Consider the following 20,598-nt stretch of genomic DNA (forward strand, 5'->3'; position numbering starts at 1 on the left):
CACGCAAAACTACCCTTCCGCCACCACAGATGCGGCGCACCGTGGCGCAAGGTTAGGCAGATGTGTGTCGTAACTGCTGGGCGCAGTGTTAGAGTTGTGTCTGGGGCAGGGGCGGCTGGTGACATTTGAAAGTGGTGAGGCGTAAACTAATTTGCATATTGGACCGCAGCGAGCGAGCCCGAACCACCTTGCATCCATCCATACATCATTCATGACCTGGCTGTTCGAGCAGTAGCGGCCCCCTTCCCCCAAGCGCCTTGAGACCCTTCCGGGTGAGTAGCGCGCTATACAAGTGTCTTGATTGATTGATTGATTGATTGATTAATACATCATTCATGCATCCACCCATCCATCCACCCACCCACCCATCCTGCATCCATACATCATTCATTCATTCATGCATCCACCCATCCATCCATCATGCATACACCCATCATGCATGCATCCATGCATCCATCCATACATCATTCATGCATCCACCCATCCATCCACCCACCCACCCATCCTGCATCCATACATCATTCATTCATGCATCCACCCATCCATCATGCATCCACCCATCATCCATGCATCCATCCATACATCATTCATTCATGCATCCACCCATCCATCCACCCACCCACCCATCCTGCATCCATACATCATTCATTCATGCATCCACCCATCCATCCATCATGCATCCACCCATCATGCATGCATCCATCCATCCTGCATCCATACATCATTCATTCATGCATCCACCCATCATGCATGCATCCATGCATCCATCCATACATCATTCATGCATCCACCCATCCATCCACCCACCCATTCGGCATCCATACATCATTCATTCAGGCATCCGCCCATCCATCCACCCACCCATCTAACCTGCATCCATCATTCATGCATCCATCCATGCACCCATCCACCCATCCACCCACCCATCCAAAGTTCATTCACACTCAGCTGGTATATTATGGTCTCTGGCAGGTTTCCCTTAGACACAGATAAAGCACAAGAGTTGCTACACAAAACAGACACACATAGTCATACATGTGCACACAGTACACACATAAAAAAAGCACAGGCAGCAGCAATGCACAAACTAGAATATGTATAGCATAGGCAACTGCACTACAAGCTTTCCTCATACAGACACAATAATGTCAAACCCCTGGTTAGTCTTAAACTAACAGCTAACCTGGTTTTGCAAGGAGGACCCCCCGACCTGCATTTTAGTAGAGAAAATAGAAAAAAGTTGAGGAATATCAGCTGTTTAGGGAAAAATCACCAATTTCTCTACCTAAGAGACATCTGACATTTATAACTAAAAGTGAAGAAATGGGCGGAAGGCACAAAGTGAAAGTAAGTAGGCATGTCGTGAGAGAAGTGATGTATGCAGACAGTGACAGCATTGTTATCAGTGAGACGTGCATCTCGTGAGGAGAAGGCACAAAGTGAGGAGGGAAAGATTTGGAGGTAGTACCGTAGAGCAGTGCTTGTAGTAAGTGACTCAAATGTGCTGACAGACTGTTGTTACCGTGAGAAATGGCAGGCTGCAGGCAGGCAGTTCCCTCCGGAGAGACGGTGCTCGGGTGCGCACATTAGATGCAGACTGCAGTCGGTGACTCTGGGTACCTAAGGGGGTACGGGGTGAGTAGGGTAGGGTTGCGCTGAGGCTGGGGGAAGTCGGGTGGGGGCCGACAGGAGTTTAAAAATAAATAAAAAACTTACCGGTTCCGCGCTGCCTCTGACTGCTCCGGGGTCCGGACTCCCGTTGGCGCCTACAGGAACAGCGTCAGCCGTGTCTCCGTCACTACTACTGGCAACACCTCAGACCAATCCGATTAATTTAGGGCAATGTTACGCTCTGCCCATTAGGAGACCAAGGTGCTCAACCCTCGCTCTCCTAATGGGCATGCGCCAGCAGAACAGACACTAGTGCTCATGCGTGGGCACGGAGGAAAATTCGACCTCCGTCCCCACTCTTGCGCACTTGTGCTCAGTGACGTTGTGCTCCTTCCTGCTGCCCCTGGTGACAATCATGTCATTCAACATGACGTCGGCCCGCCCACCCCTTCAGAAGGGGTGGGCAGTCCGACGTCATGTTGACTGACATGATTGTCAGTTCAACCTCGGCGTCTTTGAACTTGAGTAACCTGAGAGTTACTTAAGTTCAAAGACGCCGAGGGAGCTGCGTGTGCAGGCGGCTTGTGGGGCAACGCCCCAGCGCCCTTAATGGACGCACCGCCACTGGTCTGGGGCGCGATGCAACTCCAGCACTGTTCCAACCCACCCTCTCTCTAAATTGCTGCGTCACGCCTTATGCCTGTTTCAAGCAGGCGCCGGGTTTTGATGCAGCAGCGCCGGAAAAGTGACTGAGGGAAATCTTGTAGATTTCCCTCAGGCACTTTTCTGAGGTTTTACTGTGACGGACCGCCCACACTGCAACATTATGCCCACATTATACCTGACGCATGTATAATGTGGCGTAAGGGTTTACGGCGTGACGCATCTCCCTAGATACGCCACGTTGTAAATCTGTCGCAGCATGGCGCTTGCTTTACGCCGCTGCTGCATCACAGAAGTGACTCAGCGGCGGTGCAAATGCGTCACAAGTGCCTTGTAAAACTGCCCGAGATTTGCTAAGCGGCCTAGTTTAAAAACAAACTTTTTGTTCAGTGATCGCAAAAATGTATGTACAATTATGTTACAACGTCGAAAACGTATGTAATATAGCCTGTGATGGCAACTGCTGCTTGCTGCTAGCAGAGTTTTTTGAGCTTTTGTAATAAATAGGGATCTGTATTTGTGTATTAAAAGAAATAAGAGAGAGTAAAATAAAGTTCAGAAAGGCATTTGGTGGCAAGAGAGGGCTATGATAAGGGGCATACAATATGTGCTGTTATTTCTGTAAAAATATGTGCCATTTTGAAAAACAAGGGAAATACAATTCTTCAGTAACTTTCCGGTGCAATAATAAACCTCGCACAAAAAGACACAAGATACAGGCAGAAGACTGGTCTGAGGAGATAACTCCTCTGTTGAGGAAAAAATGTCACTGGGCGAGGCATTTTGTAACTGAACCAGTCTCCTCTGGGCATAAATTATGCGAATCTGTGTTATTATAGGGAACTGTAATTGGATTTATCTGTCGCTTACTACCGCTGATGTGGCAGTGAAGTGCTTTATGGTGAGTAGATACAAAATGGCAAACGTTTAGCAAACTTTGCATAACACAAAATTTGGAAATTGCTAACTATAATGGAAATATATATACGAGAACAGCGCAAACTATCCATTTAGCAGAACAAAACATTTTCCTTAACTCTGTAATCTAATGAATGTTGCCAATAAACAAAAATTGCAAGAATGTAACATTAACTGTAATAATTTAGGTTTGACTCACAAAGGCTTCGCTGTGGCCTACCCTTTAAAGCACTTCTGACTTACTCCTGAATTTGCTTCGAAACCTGGTAGGACCAGTTTCCTGGCCTGGTCCCCACTTATTATTTTTGGAATTTTATATAGCGCTTGCCAGACCCGGAGGTAACGGAGCGCTTTACAACATTTGTCAATAACAGTCCAGTATACACATAATGTCAGAGAAAACACAGTGATTCCAAGGTGGTTCATTAATCAGTATAAGTCCAGTAGCATTCAATGCAGAGTTGTAAAGTTTGCGGTAAAAGTAGAGGGGAGTACTGTGTGGGACAGGAGGAAGGTGTTGTAAGGAGTGATCTTTTCGTAGTCACTGGATCCTCTGTTATGAGGCAGAATATTCTTGTAGGTCCGTTGTCACTTTGTGAGGTCTCGATTGAGGAAGAACGCTTTGAGCTGGCTCTTGAATGCTGTGAAGGAAGGGTTAGTCCTTATATGTATAGGGATGGCATTCCAAATTCTGGGTGCGTTTCCGGAGAAGGACCTAGATAAGGTCTTTTGTTTGCAGGTTTTCGGGGGGGATGAGTAGCAGAGTGTTAGTGCTTCTGAGATTTCTTGTCTTTCCCGCTTTCTTGAGTTTGGCAGCTAGATAGGTGGGTTTGCCAGAGTGCAGAGCTTTGTGTGTGAGACAAGCAGTTCTGAAGTTGGCCCACATTTCTATTGGGAGCCACTTAAGCTCTTTTAGAGCAGGGGAGATGTGTCTGTATTTCTTTACTACCGTCACCATACTGGCTGCTGCATTTAGGGTTGTTCTGAGAGGAGCAAGGTGTAGTTTAACCGTGCCTGTGAGGGTGGCGATCCCATAGTCTAATCTGGATAGAACGAGGGATTCCGTGCCTTGCTTAAGGTCAGTTGGTGGGATAAAAGGCTTGATTTTGTTCAGTAGTTTTAAGTTGAAGAAGGCACATCTTGCGGTGTTCTTGATGTGTTAGATCATATCCAGGTTGGGGTCTAGAGTGATACCCAATGACTTCACTGAGTCTGCTGGGATGAGCGTACAGTGGAGAGCATCAATGGACTTTATCCATTCCGTGATTTAGGGGGTCTTTTTGTTGGATATGAGGAGGATTTCCGTTTTGTCTTGATTTAGTTTCAGATGGTTTAGGGACAGCCACTTTTGGACTTCTAGTAGGGTGTTGTTTAGTCTTTGCATGTCTGCTATGGAGGAGGTTTCTAGGTAGATCTGGGTGTCGTCGGCATAGAGGTGGAAGGGAATATTGGCTTTTTTGAGGATGATGGTGAGTGGCTCCATGTAAATGTTGAACAGTGCGGGTGAAAGAACTGAGCCTTGGGGAACACCTCTGATTATAGGGTGTAGGTCGGATGTGAAGTTTCCGATTTTTATTCTTTGGGAGCGGTTTTGCAAGAAGGAGGTGAACCATTGTGACACCACCCCTTTTGCTCCTACCCCTTCTTGGAGAACGCTGTTAAGTAGTTTGTGGTCGACCGTGTCGAAGGCCTCCGAAAGGTCAAGGAGTATGAGTAGACAGCAGCGGTACTTGTCCAGTGATTTGTGCACGTCATCGATGACATTTAAGATGGCAGAATCTGTGCTGCATCCTTTTCTGAAGCCTAATTGGTGAGGGTCGAGGAGGTTGTTATTGTCCATGGGGTGGGTGAGTTGACGGAGTACACATTTTTTCTAGTAATTTTGCTAGGAATGGAAGATTGGAGACAGGACTGTAGTTGTTGAGATCGTTAGGGTCGGCACCTGCTTTTTTTTATTAATGGTGTTACCTGACCGATTTTGAGGCACCCAGGCATGATTCCTGTTTCCAGAGAGCTGTTTATAATCTCAGACCAGGGAGGGGCTAAGGAGTGTTTGAGTTTTTTGCCAGTTGAGCGGGGATGGGGTCCCCAAGGTGTGATGAGGGCTTGGATCCGGTAGTTAGTTCAATAATTTCCGTTTCAGTGGTGGGTTCAAAGGTTAGCCAGTTGTTGGTTGATTGTCTGGGTGGTTTTATGTCTTCTTTGATGAGTAGCGGGCCTTCCTTTGAGGGACGAGAGTGGTCCATAAGTGAGAGCTCAATCTTTAGTATTTTTCCGTTGAAGAAATTGGCAAATTTGTTACATAGGTCTTTGGAGGCCGGAATTGCAGAAGGTGATGGTTTGGATGTTTGCTGTCTGATAATGTTGAAGAGTTCTTTGGGGAGGTTGTTCGCATTATTCAGTGTGTCGCAAAAGAAGGAGAATTTTTCATGTGTGATGTGCTTATTGTATTTCCTACGTTCCTTTTTGAGTAGCTCGAGGTGGATTGTCGACGGGTTGTTGTGCCAAAGTCTTTCAGACGCTCTTAGTCGCCTTCTTTCCAGGTTTAGGTCAGTGTTGAACCACGATCTTGATGGTAGGGTCTTGTTTTTTTTCTGTTTCAGGGGGGCTATTTTGTCCAGCATGTCAGTCAGGGCCTCATTGTATTGTGAGGTAAGTTCTACTGTGGACCTTTCTCCTACGTTGGAGGGGAAGAGTGTACTTCGTCTTTCTTCTAGTTCTTCCAAGGGGATCTGTCTCAGGTTTCTCGTCCAGTGAAAGTGATCCTTCGCGCGAGGTGCTCGATGTGGAAGAGGATGAGATGGTGGTCTGACCAGTCGACAAGGAGGGTGCGGTCGATGGTGACTGCATCTTCGTGGGCTGTGATGGCATCCAGGATAGAGCCTTTGTCATGGGTTTGTTCAGTGCAGTGTTGGGTCAGGTTGTTATTGTGAAGGAGCTCATTTAAGGTTTGTATTTGAAGGTTGTTGGTCTCATTCCTGTGAAGGTTTAGGTCTCCTAGTATTAGGTTGTTCCTGTTTGAGAGTGAGCAGTGTGAGATTAGGTCAGCCAACTGTTCACCAAATACGGTATTTGTGCCTGGTGGGCGGTAGATGAGGTGACAGTGAAGCATTTTGTTATTCGACGTTTTGATGGTGGCTGAAGGTACTCCAGTTTGTGGTATTTGAAGGAGTCGGTTTCTGTTATATAGATGTTCTTTTTATGTATGATTGCAGTCCCTCCACCTCGCTGGTTATTCCTGTCCTTGTTAATGATAGAGAACCCCGGGGGTACGAGCATATCGAAGATAGGGGGAGAGGATTCGTTCAAACATGTTTCTGTGATGAACGTGATGCTTACGTCATGTGTTAGGATGGTTTCCACCAGTTCGGTTGTGCGTTTGTTCGCAGATCTGCAGTTTATGAGCATGCAGTTAGCCACCTTGTTGTTGTTGAGTTCCTCATTTGGGGGAGCCCTAGGAATACTAGTGAGGTGCGCTGGAGGTCTCGCTATTTTTGTAGTTGTAGCTTCTCTACCAAATCCAGTGACACAGATTGTTGGCACTGCTTTATAGGATTAGGTGAGATCCCACGCCTCTTGCATGGACATTACAGCGCTTGTCCTCTTGGGTCTATGTGGTTGGTTTCTAAGGGGGTTGTCTTCCAACTGAGTAGTAGATTTTTGTGGTGATATCTGTGTTTATTGGGAGGGCCAGAGAGTGTGAGGGGTGGGCCTTGGGTGGAGGGGGTGTTGCGGTTGGATAAGATTTTGTTAATATTCGGTGTAACTATTTCTAGTTGGTATTCTAGTCGAGCCAGTCTTTGGGTTGTGCTCAAGGAGGAGTTTGGTCTCTCAGTGACCAGGGTCCAACCAATTGTGGTGGGGGGTGTTTTGTTTGGTAGTGATAGCATATCTGTGTTGGTGCAGTTCCCTATGTTTTTGGTATCTGCATGGTTTATGGGGGTAATCGCAGGTATCGGTTGTGGTGGAGTGTTTCGGAGATTGTGCGGTGGGTTCGCTGGGTTTAGTGCAGGAGGGGAGTTCGGGGTTGTTATCAGCGGGTCGATTTCATTAGTTACTGGTTGGGGGAGGGAGAGGGGGACACTGGAGGGGGGCTGAAGTGTGTCATCTTTGGTGGGCCTTGTGTTGGGTGTGTCTAAATCAGAAGTCTTCAATCTGTGGGGCGCGACCCCCAGGGGGGTCGTGGAGTCCTTGGAAGGGGGTCGCAGATTCTGTCAGAGTGCAGTTCCTGGCTTGGGCTGATCGAGGGTGCTCACGGTGACGGCCTAATTCACACTGAGGTGTGAAAAACATCAAAGCCTCATTAACAAGTAAAAGGTCTTTTAAAGACCTGTCAAGTTTTCAGTGTGGCTGTGTGGGTGTGTCGCTGAAGCCGTTTCGAGCTGGGGGAGGAGGGGACGTGGGGGGGGGGGGGGCGGAGAGGGCCTGGTGGAGCAGGCTGTAGTGTAGCCCTTTGAGGTAAATGGATATTGCGTGCCTGGAGCTGTGGGTCCCGTGACTCGTCCCCCGCCCCCAGCAGTGAGACACAGAGATGCCCTCCCATGATCGGGAAAGAAGGAAGAAGACGCAGAGAGATACTGGATCCCCCCCATGAGAGAGGCACCGAAAAGGTGGGTGGATGAATGATGGGTAGATGGATGGATGTAAGGATGAAGGATGGATGGATGTGTGAAAAGGTGGGTGGATGAATGATGAATGGATGGATGAAAGGGTGGATGGATGGATGAAAGGATGGATGGATGAAAGGGTGGATGGATGGAAGGATAAACGGGTAGATGGATGAAGGATGTATGGATGGATAAAAGGTTGCATGGATGAAAGATGGATGGCTGGATGTGTGAAAAGATGGGTGGATGAATGATGGGTGAATGGATGGATGAAAGGGTGGATGGATGAAGGATGGATGTATGGGTGGAAGGATGAAAGGGTGGATGGGCAAAGGATAGATGGCTGAAGGATAGATGTATAGATGTAAGGATGAAAGGGTGGACAGATGAAGGATGAATGGATGGATGAAAGGGTAGATGAATGGATGAAAGGGTGGATGGATCAAAGGATGAAAGGGGGGGCTGATGAAGGATGGATGGATGTATGGATGGATAAAAGGTTGCATGGATGAATGATGGATGTGTGAAAAGGCGGGGGATGAATGATGGGTGGATGGATGGATGCAAGGGTGGACGGATAAAGGATGGATGGATGGAAGGATGAAAAGGTGGATGGATGTATGGATGGATAAAAGGTTGCATGGATGAATGATGCATGGATGGATGTGTGAAAAGGTGGGGGGATGAATGATGGGTGGATGGATGGATGAAAGGGTGGATGGATGAAGATTAGATGTATGGATGGATAAAAAGTTGCATGGATGAATGATGCATGAATGGATGTGTGAAAAGGTGGGGGATGAATGATGGGTGGATGTATGGATGAAAGGGTGGGTGGATGGATGGAAGGGTGGATGGATGATGGATAGATGTATGGATGGGAGGATGAAAGGGTGGATGGATGTATGGATGGATAAAAGTTTGCATGGATGAATGATGGATGGATGTGTGAAAAGGTGGGTGGATGAATGATGGATGGATGGATGGACGTGTGGATGGGTAAAGGATGGATGTATTGATGGAAGGATGAAAGGGTGGATGGATGAATGATGGATGTATGGATGTAAGGATGAAAGGGTGGATGGGTGAAGGATAGATGGATGAAGGATAGATGTATGGATGTAAGGATGAAAGGGTGGATGGGTGAAGGATGGATGGATGAATGAAAGGGTGGATGGATGGAAGGATGAAAGGGTGGACGGATGAAGGATGGATGGATGGATAGATAAAAGGTTACATGGATGAATGATGCATGGGTGGATGTGTGAAAAGGTGGGGGGATGAATGATTGGTGTATGGATGGATGAAAGGGTGGGTGGATGGATGTATGGATGAAAGGGTGGATGGATGAAGGATGGATGTATGGATGGGGGTGAAAGGGTGGATGTATGTATGGAGGGATAAAAGGTTGCATGGATGAATGATGGATGGATGTGTGAAAAGGTGGGTGGATGAATGATGGGTGGATGGATGGAAGGGTGGATGGGTAAAGGATGGATGTATGGATGGAAAGATGAAAGGGTGGATGGATGAAGGATGGATGTATGGATGTATGGATGGAATGATGAAAGGATGGATGAATGTGTGAAAGTGTGGGTGGATGAATGATGGATGGATGTGATGAGGTCTAACAGGCGCATTTATGGTTGTCAAAAAATGATGATGAGGAGTACCAGTTTCTAGAAACATTTGTCGGAAGGGGGTCCTTACCCCTAAAAAGGTTTTACAAGGGGGTCTCGGCATCAAAAAGTTTGAAGACCTCTGGTCTAAATGGTATGAATTTTGTGGGCTCTGGGAGGCGTTGATGGGGATAATGGGGCTGGGGGGCAGTGGGTTGGTGGGGGGGATTGAGTGGGTGGATAGGTTAGATGGTTTTCCCCATATGTATGGCTTGAGGATAGGGTTTCTTTCGCATTAGACTGTGATAGATGGGTGAGGGCAAGACGTAGCATGGGGAAGAGTGAGTCGAAGGCATTCAGGTTGTCATTGCTGGCTTGCATCAGGATTGTGCCATTGCTGTATATGGTTGCAAAGGTGTTTCCGCTGTGTAGCAATATGACTCACGGGATCCTAAAGCCAGGGTATTGAAAAAAGTCCAAAGCCAGAGAAAACTGCAAATGAGATCACCAGAACCCTATTATATGTCTTTTGTGTTATATTGTATTTATTTGTGGAGCACTAGTTTGCAATGCTTCTTGGCACTTAGAGAACACAACAGAAAATACAACTATTCAAAAAGGAGATTACAACCACAACAGAAGGTGGACAATAGAAGAATAACTAAAAAGATCAAGTGTAAAGAGCAACGACCTCTCAGCAAATAACATTAATGGTTAAAAAGCCATGTCTTCAGAATCTTCCTAAAACTAGGCAAGCCTGGTCACTGACATTGATCATACTGCTAATAGGGATAAAGAGTACAACTCTTGAGGAGAACAAAGTGTTCAATTTGGTTTATGTCCACTGCATTTAATGGCCAAGAAGTCAGGGGCTTTCTGTTATGTGACCCTCCGGGTAATTGTCACAGTTGAAAAATAACTCAAGCCTGAACTGGGAGCCAGTGTACAGTATACAAAATATGGAAGCTGTGGTCGCGTTGGGCATGATGGGACAGGCCTGGAGGTAAATGTGGGGCTACATTCTGTAACACTTTGAACTTGTAATATAATTCTTCGAGTGTGGTCAGAAAAATTGCATCAGTATCATCAAGCCATAACTGAACCAGGGTGTTAAGAGCTGGCACCTGATGCTGCGATTCAATGATATGACAGGATTCATTTGAGAGCCTTAATTTGTAGGAATCAAACACTGGAAACTTGGGCCACCCGGTTGTCCAATGAAACACTGACATCAACATGGATGCCACAGTTGCAAATGGAGTAGGCCGAGGCAGGTGGCAAACCAGTCACTGAGGGTCTGATGACTGAGCTCCGCAAGAGAGGGGTTTTCTTAGTGATAAGAAGCTTTGTCTCAAAAGGACTGAGCTACAGAAAGTTATCTGACATACACTGGCATGTAAGGGAAAGACAGTTGCCAAGATATGGGGCAGCTACCGCCTGCCATACCACTTGTCAGATCCCTGAGAGACACAATAGGAAAGGTATTAAAGAAAAAGCATACAGGAGATAATGCAATTGACTCATGTTTCCCAAGTTGAATATAGTCCAGCTAAGAGCTTTTCCCACCAGGCCGACTTCACTTAGTCTTGCGACAAGATTGGCAAATTCTTTGATGTGGAAGGTGCAACAGAAATCTATCAACAGCAGCAGAATGACACTGCATCTATTAGACAACTTTCTCATATTGTCACACGCCGTCAATCCAACTATCTTGGTGCTTCTTCCCAGCAGAAAGATTGCTTAGAAGAAATTCAGGAGCCTGTAGACTTCCACCTGTCTCTGGAGTTGGAAGACGACAAGTTTCTCTAGGATCTTGCCAAAGCACAGTAGCAAAGAGATTGGATGGAAAGTAGTGGTATCTCGGACAATCAATGATGTTTTTAAAGTAGTGGTCTTACTATAGATGAACTTGTATTAAATGTGAGCACATTTACTAGATAGTCTGTATAAAGCATGCATCTATTGTTCAGAACCTTCTAACTGAGTAGGCGAAGACCAAAAACCCACAGGCCAGTCTAGAAGAAAACCCTTGGAGAATTGTATTTTTTCCCTACAAATGTCATGTTTCAGAACATTGCCCTCATCAGTGGAGCAAACACCCCAAATCTGAGAATTTGTGAATTCAGGGTTCACCAGACGCATCCAGTCATCAAAGGCTCGCCTAAACCAAATAGCCTCGAAGTCTCATCCTATGCTTCCTGCAAAAAAATGTACACGGATGTCTCATATGAAGCCAACCCTATCAGTCTTCTTCAAACGCAATGTGTGAAGTTACTATTCTGGACAACGACCATTAACCAACTTCAATCCAACAAAATATATATACTGGGTAAGCTACATTCTAAGCGTAGGACTGGACTGGACAGTCATACAACACTTGGACATTTTTGGGTACTTCTACCATGTAGTGACTTTAAAAATAAAAACTTTTGTATTTGATTTCAGTGGTATATTTTCTTTTTTGCTTGACCTTCAAACCCTTTATCACTGTTCTTTTTTTGTTTGTTTTATTATTTGTCTTCTCTGTTTACTTACACTTGCTTTGGATCTTTAGGTCACTTATTTTTAACTGCATTATTCTTTGTTTCATTTGTTCGAGAGAACTTCCATTTTTCTCTAAAGAATGCCTTGCTGGTTGGGAAAGACGACCAAATGTGAGCCATTGTTATCCTTACAGATGCCTGTGCGTCTTCTGCTTTGGCCGTTTGTGAGACTAAACACATAACAGGTGATAGGAGGAATACTAGCAATTTAACTAAACTGTGGCAATTGCCCGGGTCACATTAAGACCCATTGATCTTTTGCCCATCATACCATCTCAGTTTATATCCAGGCATATGCAAATAAGCCTTGGTCCTGCTCCAATAATAACAGTCCCACAAGAACTGCCAAGCCAGGTGATCTGTGAACTGGAAGATGGTTTTGGTCTGATTGTGTCTCTTTCATCAGGTGTCGCTTGGTATCAGTGGCACACTCAGCAAGAGACTCATATCTGGGTATAAGCTTGGCTACTTAGTACGCTACATAAAACACACAAAAGGTGGTGGGAGGAATGCTGTCCTCTGTACCTTTTGAATTTGTGTATGTTGGCAGTTCAAGAGATTTGCCAAAGCTCACATCAAAACTGTGGCCTTTCTTTCGTCACTTCTGGCCAGTGAATTTTCTAAAACATACTATAAAATGATGTAAAAAAATTCCAGCATATACCATCACATGACGTAACATAGAAAATACCAGTCCATATTGTTTTAAAAGAGATTCACACAAACGGTCAACAGTAACTACCTGTTCCTAGTTTAGGGTGAGTTATGGTTGGATAAAAACATTCGTTTTTTAAGTTTCTGTTTAAACTTCAAGTATTCAAAAAGGTAATTAGCTTTGTTTGGAACATCTTTTCTTGAACAAAAAATCAATTATAATTGTAAGTTTTCATTGTTTAGTAGATATCCTAAAACATTAGGGGATTTTTTTGAGTAATGACATGGATACTGAACTTGAGGCTTGTGTGATTTAAATGGCTCACCAGGAAACTTACCAGTCAGATGACCTGAATCGGGTCCTGACGTTGGTTCGCATAGTGTGAAAACCCTTCTGGAGTCTCACTTGTAGTCAGTCAGAATTCAAGATTTATTTTCTGATTGAGGCATGCCCCTTCGCCAAACCACAAAGAAACTACGGTAGAGTATCATTGACTTTAGAAGGTACTATCCATGCCAAAATGATCAATAGGCCTTGAGATATGAGCTATGTAAGGGGCATATCAGCAAGGCCAGGCGATAATTATCGCTAAGCGCACTTAGCGCTAGGATAATTATCGCCGGCTAACGCTGGTTCCTATCGCGGAGATAGCGTGCTATCAGCAACGCATATCTCCAATGCGATAGGAATCCAAGTGTTAGCTGGATAACAGTGTGATTATCGCTGAAAATCCAGCAATAATCGCACTGCGACCGACGATACCTTGCTGATAGGGAAGGGTGTTTTTAGCCATGTAATCCACCTCCCGTTGGATTATATGGCTAAATCAGATTACAAGCAGGCGTAAGGAAAGTAGCGATAACCGTGGGTAGCGCTACTTTTCTTATCGCTCTGCCTGTTTGCGTGCAGCTTGATAATTGGAGAAATGTCGGTTAGCAACATTTTTCCAGTTATTTCGGGGAGGAAGGCCCATTTTGCATCTCATTAGAGATGCAAAGCTGGGCGTTGTTGTCACTGGCGCTAAATCTGCAAAACGCACGATAGCGTGTCTTTGCTGATAAGGCGATTAAATTATCGCCGCTTTTCACCCGAAAACGGACACAAAAGCGGCGATAATTTCATAGCGCTGACTTGCGGATATGCCCCCTGGATCTTAAGTACTTTTCTCCAGGCTTCCAGACTTTATTATCCAGTTGACCATTTACGTTTGCAGGACGATTTTGTGTTTCAGTGAAAGGGCCCAAACATCAAATGATGTCACCGTAGATCTCAAAACCCAAGTTTCAGCGCTCCGTCCATCATCTCCTTGTGTTTGCTCAAAACCCAAGCATACATCATCAAACAAAGGAACACAGGGGGATGCCTATATTTGGTGATTGTTAGAGATGCAGGAATACGTAAAGGGAGCCCTGTGTTTTTGTCCAACACCGAATGTCTGTCCCTTTTACAGGGTACGTGCATTAGTTCTCCATGCGCTTACTCTGTTCTTGGAACAAGCAGCACACACAAGGTTCCCTGGTGCCAAGGTTTTCAAAGCATGACTAGCTTCAGCTTTTACTTGTTCCCCAGTTAGATTTCTTTAGAGACGTGTAGGCCGCTTACAGTATAAAAATGTTTCTGTGTTTTATTACTATTTCCAGTTTTCATAAAATTAAATATTACACCTGACAGAGAAGGGCTTCTCCTGGGATGGTTTCTGCCCAGGCAGGCAGGTTTCCCTGGATAAATTGCTCCATTTCTAACAACACCGGGGATAAAAACGAAGGAACCGAAATAACATCTTGTGACAACACCTGCAGTCGGAAACCGTAATCGCCTCGAATACCCAAGCGCTCGTTCTGAATAATCAAAAGACACAGAAAGTTAATCTGCTCGCTGATACCTTACACGTTCCGACTGGATCGGTGCCAGCCGCACGCGCTGGCATGGGAATCTTGCCGAAATCGTTGTAAATTATGCAGGCCCTTTGTGGCTTTCGCACACCGGTCTGCCCCTCCTTCACTGCCCTGCGTGCGAGCGGCTGCCACGTGCCAGCAAAGCCAGGCCTTCGAAAGGCACGCGGAGAACCAGCGCCATTTTGAAAATAAGTTTAATTGGGAGTCTGTTTATTGGCAGCACAATCTGTGAGTGCAATATGCTCTTAATGGGGTCCCGTGATGTGGCAATATATTCTAAAATGAAGATAAAGACATGCACTGTGCAGAATATAAAAGTTGGAGCTATGGGGCCGTATATCTTGGCAACGGAAACTTAGCAGGTGTTCATAGTTATTTACAAGGACTGAGCAATTACATGGGCAGACATTCACTTGAACAGAAATGAGTTATAACAGCCGTAGCTCACTGAAGGGCACGTCGCTAGGTGGTAGGGGGTCATGGCAGGCTTGACCTTATTTATATGTCCCTGAAGAGTCGGTTTTCAGAAAGTTGATGGTACACGAGGGCTGGACTGGGAACCCAAAGCAGCCCTGGCAGTTTGCCAGCCCAGCCCCATGCGGTGCATATCAGGTGTAGCGAGCGACCCTGATCACTACAAAGTGCGGCGTTGGGGGTGTTCTCCCCCAAAGAAAATTTGGGGAAAAATAATTCTCTTCAATGATTCCCTCACTACCACCCTCCAACAGTGCCCCTCATATCTCCACAGCACCCCCTCACATGTATTTAATCTGTTTTATAGCACCTCTTATATCAGTGTAGGGTGTTGATGCACTTTACATCACACACACATACTGAGACAATGAATCATACATGTGTACATCAGTGTATAGAAAGGGGACCACACGCTGTAGGAGTCACCTGTCATCCATACTGGTAGGCATTTTTTTAAGATTACTTGCTCTAGAGGAGTACATCTCTAGATTCAGAACAGAACACAATGGTTAGGGTTGACTTTAATAAGAAAAATGTATTTCTACCCAAACAGCCCTTTTTAGCAACACCAGAATAATGAAAGACGAGGAAAAACACACCATTCTGACCAGTACCATGCAGTTTGCATGCAACTCTTTCATGGCAGTTCATAGGTAACTGTGCTAGATTAAGATTGTACCTTATGAACTGCACAGTAACACAAGAATCTGTGATAAAAGCAGTAACCACTACGCTCTTCACATAAAATCTGTCATTTAATATGCGTTGTAAATGTTATTTGCAGCAGGCATATTAACACTCTGTGCTATCTTACCTCCCAGGGAAATGCCCAATGCCCATTCAGGCAGTCCGGCCTTGGGGTACACGCAAGTAGGCAACGTCTACCCACTCTTTTCAGAGGGTGGATGCTGTCTACTCTGCCAAGAGGTTGGGCACCACAGAAATATGCTAAACTTCTCCAGGTGTAATTTTCAGACAGTGGGACACATTCATCAGAGTCTGCACGTTGTCTTCTTTCATTCAGAACAGCAACGTGAAGGGGCTTATCAGATTCCAGCCGGGCCCATAACAAAGGGGCCGTCAGGCCTCCTTTTGTTGGAGTATCTTAGCTGGGAGCTATCACAAGTCTCACCTGAATGCAATGGAGGGAAAACAAGCACACACATCTCATTCACAGGTACTTAAGAGAGTCATGCTTTTGTCTTTGTGAAGTCCCTATATATAAGAGATATGCATGCACTGTAAGAATGCCATACGTGGTGTCGTGCCAGTAGTTATACAAATAGCAATTTAAAAAACACTATGCAGGGTGTCAGAGCACTTTACCTCACATGTACACATCATACATTGACAATAATTCATATGTGTGTAAATCAATGTGCAGAATGTGTTGCATAAGTGAGAGTAAAGCGGTGTTCAAGGCACGTGTCCTTCATAGCTCACTGTGATATATTGAAAGATTACAATTTATGAACTGCAAGTAACAAAATGATCTGTGTTAAAAGGAGAAACCTACTAACCCCTTCACACAAAATAAAAATCTGACATCTGTGTGTTACATAATGTGCTAAATAGGAGATATATGAACCCTCTATGCCATTTTAATTCTAAGTGGGACTACATCAAACACAGATCTCTCCAGCAAATACATTAACTTTTACCATTATTATGATTACCTGAGATTTTGTTGGGACACAAAAATCTCTGCAGCAGGTGCCTTAACCCCACAAGATATTTTAAAATGCAAATTTTGCAACCAAGTAAGCAGAACAGATTGACTGCCATATTTCTCCTGGAGGCCAATTTCTATGTGGCAAGTTTTCAAAAACTTACTGTGTAAGTTGATGCTCACATTTTACATCAGGTTGCGTCACTTTTTTGGCTGAACCCCGACCCAAAATCACATTTGCTCAGTATTTGAATGCGCTCAAATGTGCTTATGATAAACCTGCTAAGCATATGTGTGAGGTCTTAAGATCTGATGTCACTTCTTCTGATGTCAGTTCCTGGAAGGTCACGGGTTGTGATGCCACTTCCTGTGGTGCCACGTGCAATGTCATGCACTGTGATGTCACGCACTGTCTTGTCACACTCCATGTTATCTCTTACATGCTGCCATATGGGTTAGTTTCTCACTTCTTTTTTTAGGGCTTGTGCCCTGGGAATAATATAACTAATACATCTGCCGCTGAGAGTTTTCTCTCAGCGCATTGGGATCACATACAGAGTTTTTCTAAGGCTGCCATTGTTTACATACCACCTCTCTGCAGAAATTATGCGAGGAGGAAACGGGGTCTGAAGGCCCACCCTAAATTGGGCAACAGGCCAGTGCGTTTTACACAGGTTTCAGTTCCACCGGTGTCTGCCATCGCAAAGATAGCATTCAACCTCACCCTAAATGCGGTGAGAAGACCAGCATCGGCCTTATTTTGCCCAATGTCCCGTACCCACCACCCTCCAAATGAGGGGACGAGCCTGTCTGTATAAGAAGTGACTAAGGGCCTGAGGTATCAAATGGTTTCACTCATTCTCTGTCTAGGGAGAAAAACGTTGATACATAAGACCCCAAGGGAGGGGGGGTGTTGGTCACACACTTGATAGACTGATAACATATACATTTATCTTCCAGGATTTTTAAGACAGGATGCCTCTGGTTTATAGAAAAATAAGTCATGTTTAGGGTATTTGTATAGCAGCTGGAGTATGTTCAAGGCACTAAGCATCACCTGTACGATGATGCATGCATCCATTGACAGATATAGAGATAGGTAAGAAAAGAGAAATCTTCTTGTTGCTCACTATAAGAAAATCAGATCAAAATGTTTTGTAAATGTTTTTTCCCTGTCTGTGATTTTTTTGTTACTCTTAATTTAACTTGGCACCATTTTCAGTCGTGCTGGCATCATTTGGGCACAACAAATTGAGAGCACTTCTCGATTGGAGGGTTGTGAAACTATATTTAAGAGGCTCACTTGACACCAGGAGCAAAAATCAAAATCATATATTCACAACAAAGACAGTGAGTGTGTGAATCACAACTATTGACAAACACTGCAGACATCAGGGTACTTTGGTACCCGTTTTTCTTTACACAGGAGCTTGAATCGGTGCCAACAGGCATCTGGCGCAGCAGACGTTTCCGACAATTTTAGTCGCTGATAAAAAATCACTTCGCCACCACCTGCAGATGGCATTCACGGGCACACCGACCGCCCAATCAATTTTCACAAGATGATAAAAGCCCATGGTACCCAAGGAGAGGAGTTTTGTATGACGATACGTCATGCAACATTTTGTTGCCTATTTTGTTTTGCAGATTTATATAGCACAAACTCGACCCAAAGGTATTAGAGCGCTTTACATGTGCACCAGTTCCGTTACACAAGGACACCTTCCTTTTTGGTAGGCACAGGGAGGGAGATAAAGTGATTTGCCCAGAATCACAAGATGCTGAGCCGACGCCGAGTTTCGAACCTGGTTCCCCGGCTACAAAGTCTGCAGCTCTGGTCGTTATGCCACACCCTCTCCCTACAGTGAGAGGGTTGGCGTGCCAGACTCCATACCCACATATTGCACTGGTGTTGCTTCAGTCAGTCGCTATACTGGGACTTTGCTGCAAAACCAGGCACTACATAAATGCCCTCCCAGAGTTACAGATCAGAGGAATGATCTATTCTCATTGGTTCTCATTCCTTCGCAGCTCCGTAGCACTATACTGCCTCAGGTAGCATAACCCTGCACAGTTAAGTGAAGCCATTCACTAGAAATCCCCTGACTGCAGATAGTGTAATTCAACACCCCATCGATAGGGGGCACAGTGACAATAAAGAAGCAGTCTTGGATGAAGCCATTAACAAACATTAACAAATGCAATGGGTTTGACATGACCTGGCCCTCTCCAAAAGTAAGGCATCAACAAAAACACAGTCGTCCATCCAGCGTTTTGGAGAGAGAGTTGGCTAAGCATATATACTAACATGCACATTAAATAGTGGTCTATCACTTCTCTGAAATTACTTATATACTTCACTATTTTCAAAAGTATTTAAATGTGTGCCTTGGAAACAACAGAGCATAGATGCACACCACATGCTTGGTATCACCACCATTAAGCCACGGTTAGCATTATACGAGGGGGGAGGCCATTATACCGCATATGGACATAATACACCATTAATTACAGCAAAAATGTATGAAAAGATAGCATTATTTCAGGTTTGTGCACAGTGCCATGGGTACCCATCATAAGCCTAAAATGACCACTATTATGCCATGGTCAAGATCATGTCCAGTGTGCGCGCCAGTGCCCACAGTTCACTTGGAACTGTCACCCAACTGCCAAAACTGTAAGCTATTGAGTTGCGTAATTGTGCGATGGATGCCCCAAAATATACCTTACATCCCTCCCATTCTGAGAGGACCAGCATTGTGACAGAAATGTGAATCATCATAACATGGATGCCCTTAATATTCCAGAAATCACAATCCTCGTGTAAGCGCAAACATTGTGGTCAAGGTTGACACCATAATACCATGGATGCCAGCAATAGACCAGGAAGTATCACTATGAAACTCAAGACAATGTTATGGCAGCCTTGAACCATGTGTGAGTACCATTGCACAATGGATGCCCACAACATGACAAGAATCAACACCTTTGTGTTGTCCACAGTATGCAAATAATTACCATCTGAGAGACAAGCCCACTATTGTGAAAGAAATGCTGTCAATTTGTCAAGAATGAACACTGTTGTGCAACAGATGCCTACAATATGCATGGAATTATGACCATGCTACCAGTTCTACCAATGTACCATAAATGGACACCATTGTGATAAGGATATTGACAATATGTCAAGAATGACTGACTTGCTCTCAGGCTGCATTATGTCAGAGATAGCACCATCTTACCATAAGTGCCAACAACAGACGAGGAACGACACCATTAAGGTAGGGCTAGTTTTATACTGGAGTCTGATGTCATCAAACCAGTAAAGCCCACTGTATTCCAAGAAATACCACCAATATGAAGGACATGCATTGTATCAGGGATCAGCATCATGTCATTGATGCCCAAAAGTCACCCAGAAATACTGCCATTATGCAAGGCTATCATTTTACTATGGGTGGTAACTGGGAAGTGGATACCACTCTCATAAACATTCACACATTCAGATTCCCTTCCTATCCCCCATGCACATTTCTCCTGCTGCTGACATCTACTACTTGCCCAGAGAAATTGGCGAATGTCAGTAAAATGTTCCCTGGAATTGAGTAAAATGTGCCTTTTACCCACAATTCCTGACATATTTATTCGCTCCAAAACAGCTTACCTTAACTTGCCGCACAGTGCCTCACATGGTACTTAATTCTCACATGACAATAACAATGACATACAATAACTAATAGTCCAGCTGCAGGTTTTCATCCAGCACACCTGTTCCACATAACACCCTGCTTACTAGTGCACTCAAATGTCAAAATTATAGAAAACCAATCAAAAAAATCTAGGGGCATATTACCAATGTTTAGCGATATTTATCGCTAACAATGCTTAGCAACGAATTTTTTTAACGCTAAGCATCGGCGGAAATTATCGCAGAGATAACTTGC

The 20,598-nt window shown here is 44.7% G+C and overlaps 1 protein-coding gene across 1 annotated transcript in view; it reads right to left on the reverse strand.

Annotated features, from left to right (window-relative positions):
* CACNA1H (calcium voltage-gated channel subunit alpha1 H) overlaps positions 1 to 20,598 on the reverse strand; it is a 1,502,131-nt gene that overhangs the window by 574,868 nt on the left and 906,665 nt on the right. The gene's annotated exons all lie outside the window — the stretch shown is intronic.

This window comes from Lissotriton vulgaris, chromosome 10, assembly GCF_964263255.1.
Source record: "Lissotriton vulgaris chromosome 10, aLisVul1.2, whole genome shotgun sequence".
Classification (NCBI taxonomy): Eukaryota; Metazoa; Chordata; class Amphibia; order Caudata; family Salamandridae; genus Lissotriton; species Lissotriton vulgaris.